Source organism: Phoenix dactylifera, chromosome 8, assembly GCF_051530095.1.
Source record: "Phoenix dactylifera cultivar Ajwa chromosome 8, Ajwa_hap1_PhDact_Kaust_v1.1, whole genome shotgun sequence".
Classification (NCBI taxonomy): domain Eukaryota; kingdom Viridiplantae; phylum Streptophyta; class Magnoliopsida; order Arecales; family Arecaceae; genus Phoenix; species Phoenix dactylifera.
Genome location: NC_143197.1, coordinates 14,290,333 through 14,294,641, shown reverse-complemented (window position 1 = coordinate 14,294,641; position 4,309 = coordinate 14,290,333).

Below are 4,309 nucleotides of genomic sequence, written 5' to 3'. Positions count from 1 at the left end.
TGTGATGATGGTCACCAATCAACGAACACTAAGATGAACACTTGAACCAATCAATGATATCCCTGTCTAGGGAGCTTGCAGTCCCCAGGAGCTATCTAAATTTTGAATCATCAAATGTCCCTAAGGTAGTTCTGTAAAGCTCGAGTCAGCAGAACCAATATAATTAGCTGCTCCCAAAAAGAAATTTTGTCAAACATGTTAAAAGAAACAAGTAGAAATGTTCCTGCCTTCATCTACCGCATTAGTTCTCACACTAGCAAATTTCCAAAGATACATCAACAGCAACGAGTTTGTCCCTGGTTCCCTAGCACCCAGCAGCATGATTGTAAATGGCAGCTATTTTAACAGACTCTCAATACCTTTATTACTACATAATTCCCTGTAAATAAATAAAAGAAATATATAGAAAAGGCTTGACGATGATTGGCCAAATAAAATCTCAATATAATGGCAGGTCATAACCATTGTATAGACTTTAATGGAAGCTACCAAAACTGCGGTTAACAACACATCGGTTCATTCATTTATCCAAAAAGAAAAAGAACAGAAACGCCGTTTAAACCATTTAGTCTATCCACTTCTCCACCCCTTTCTATCGTTCACCTAGGAGAGAAAAAAAAAAAGGAAAGCCATGCACTTTCACGAAGATGATGGATCACCAGATACTGTGAATCCGAAAAATACTTTACAAACATGTCTCATCATTCATCCAACTCAACAATAAGGCATTATCCCAGTACCACACTATTATAAACCACTTGACACTGAACCTTCACCTAAAGAGAGAAGGATATGCCTCCTTTATCATGCTTTTATTTTCTCCCTCTTTCCTCATGTTTCCCTCTTTCTCAAAGCGCAAATTGCTATGGTGAAAACTTGGATCTTCGAATTACTAATGTGGATCGTCTCTGTCGATCTACAGAATAGTAATAGATCAAAGAACTTAATGGAGTTGGCTCCGACCTGGCTCTCCAATACTAAAGTCAGAGAGAGGGTTTGAATAATGGTATGGAAGAAGAAATGAATGAGAATCTCAGTGTATTAGAGCTATGCCACAATCATCGCACCTTTTATGGAGGGATTCTGAGTCCATATAAAACTACATGATCTGAAATCTCTTGAGGGTCATGCTGTAACCGTCCAGGTTTGCATTGTAACCACCTTAGGATTTGATGTAACCATCCAGAATCGTGTTGTAACTACATGAGGATGTGGCGTAACTATTTAGAGCCATTATGGTAAGCTTTATCTCTCGGCATGATTGGAGTGTATTCCAGCATAAAGTGGAGAGCTGCTGCTCGAGGTAAGAGGGCTCAAGCAAATCTGGGATGGATGCCGAGCTAAATGGGCATCTGGCACGTCAAGTAACATAACCATGGAGGTTGGTTGCTTCTTGTCTACTCGGTCGGGCTTTTAGATAGGTCGGGTAGATTCGTTTTGACAATGCAAAGTGCCACATCAACTTTGAGTTGGATAAATCCAATCATGCCATATCATCGAGCTCATGTTCTGCCACATCACTTCCCTCCACTTTTGATCTACACCGTCTTTTTTTTTGATTTGGGAGAAGGAAGTAACTGCATCATCTACTTCTGTGCTATTTTGAAAAAAGCCTTAAATTTTTGGTGAAGGACAAGTTGCCTCATTTAAATTCCCAAAGACACTATCCTATAAAGAGTGTTGGTATTGACACATGACAGCTCACTAAGCCATGGAGTTGAACAATCAGGTTAATCCAAGCTGTTCAAAACTCTATATAAGGTATGCAAACTCTAATGTCTTCATTCTACTTTAAGAGCTCTAGGATTAAGGTTGCTCCACCTATGAGAGTTAGGCTACCATGGATCCTTCAATAGTTCTGACTGAAGTTTCTCAAGCGAAAGTGCGGTCCAATGAGAAGATAACCCAGCCTCCTCCTCAACTCACTACACCTAATAAGTTCAAACTTGCCTGGTCAGCAAATGTTATTGCTAACAACTAGTCGAGATCCTGGTTTGCCTAGCTAATTTCCAAACAATGCCCTTTTAATTTAATTTTAGAGTTTTAGTCATTATACTAACTTTTCTTTATCTGTAGAGTTTTGATGTCATGGCTTTAGTGGATGAGAGCTTCTCTACTTTTAAACATCGATCAACGAAGCTCGAGCTAGTGCTGCACACGGCCAATCAAAAGGTGGCTGAGATGGAGGCCAAGCTGAAGGTTGCAAAAGGCAAAGTAGAAGCAACTAGCTTCAAGCTGTTGAGGCCGAGAAGGAACTACAGGCAACTAAACAGCAAGCTGCCGAGGCTGAAGAGAAGGCCCTCCGATCCATGGAGGACTATAAATCCTTAGCAGATTATCAAAGGGAGTTCACTAGCACTCAATTCACTTGTTCCTGCAAGGCTTTAGAGAATGCCGAAGCTAGACAATGAGGCTCTTCCCTGAGGTTGACTTCAGCTGCCTTATCCCTTCAACAGAGGGTAGCTTTCGCGACATCGAGGAGTAGTAAGAATAGGAAGGGAACAACATCAACCTCCCTCCTCATAATGCCATGGTCGATGATTTTCCCCCAAGCCCCAAGGAGCAGGCTTTCGGGCCCTTGCAATTTTCTTCTACTTGTGCTTAATCTTCTTAAGCTTGTTGTAGGTCTTCTTCAGCAAGCTTGACCTTCTTTTGTAAGAAGGTATGCTCAACGATTTTAACTTTCTATAATGAGATCTGCTTGGCCATGAGAAATGGCAACTTTTAACTTTCTTCTTTTGTAATGAGGTCTGCTCGAATTCTAAGCTGACCTATTTTATAATCAGATATTTAAATATTAATGAAATAAACTTTTTCACTCATACCCCATTTCTTTGTGATGGCTGAGTGTTTGATTTTTCGCTCAAGTGTTTGAGGTTATTTCACGAACATCGAGGTTGGCAAAATGAGACCGAAGCACCTTTGCAAATAGGCTCTAGTATTCGAGGTAGTCTGACGGACATTGAGGTTAAGGCTGAAGTAGTGGACTGCAGTCCTTTATGGGCCTCCAAATCTTTGCCCCTCATTCTCGGCATTGTTAGGCTAAGGTAGTGGACTACAGTCCTTTTGGAGTTGGCCTTGAGAGAGGCTTACAATATCTATGGTTGTCTAATGTCAAGGTAGGGGACTTTTGTCCTTTATGGCCTTTGGACCTTTGTCCCCCAAACTTAGGGGTTTGACTATGGTCCTTAGTGGCTGATAAGCCTCTGCCCTTCGATCTTAGGGGTTGGGCTACGGTTCGTTATGATTGACGAGCCTCTGCCCTCTGTAGGGTTGGACTATGGTCCTTTGTGGTCAATAGGCCTCTACCCTCGGTTCTTATCATTGTTAGACGAGGTGGATTACGATTCTGATGAGATTGGATTACAGTCATTTATGGCCAATAGGCCTCTGCCCCTCAATCTCAAGGGTTGGACCACGGTCCTTTATGGCCAACGAGCCTCTGTCCTTGGATCTCAAGGGTTGGACTATGGTCCTTTGTGGCCAATAGGCCTCTACCCTCCAGTTCTCGGCATTATTAGGCTGAGGTGGATTATGATCCTTTTCAGATTGAACTACAGTCCTTTGTGGCCAATAGGCCTCTATCCCCAAATCTAGTGTCAGGACTACAATCCTTTATGGCCAATGGACCTCTGCCCCCAATTCTTGACGTTGTTAGGATGAGGTGGACTACGGTCCTTCTTGGGTTGGACTAGGGCCCTTTGTAGCCAACGAGCCTCTACCCTCCAATCTTCGGGGTTGAACTACGGTCCTTTGTGTCCAACGAGCCTCTACCGCTGGTTCTCATTATTATTAGGTCAAGGTAGACTAGGTCCTTATGGGGTTGGCTTATGCTCCTTAGCGGCCAATGGACCTTTGATCGATTCAGTTTTCTGGATAGCTAGCATCCGGATGATCAGGTCGGGCATGTCTCCTCCCATCCAAGCCTAGATCGTGCCTCCATCTTTGAGGTCGGTAGCTTCTATGAGATGTGTACGGCCTGTAGCACTCTGATTCTTTGGGCCGAACCTTAGAGAAGAATTGAAACATAATTTTATTGATTATTAGCAATCAAAGGTACAAAATTCAGTATTACAATTCCTACTGGTTGTGTGCCCTGAGATTGACGGGGTTTTACATCCAAAGTATGGGCACCCCTCCGAGCTTCTCGAGCTCGGTTACTCAGTATGGGCCCTTCAAGCATGGTGCGAGGTTTCTGTATTCTCCTTCCTCTATGGCTCCGCCTTCGTGAGGCTAACTCTTCAGCTTTGACTAGTTGGTCATAAGCTTCTTAGGTCAAAGGCTTGGATCCTTCAACTGTAAGTCCTAT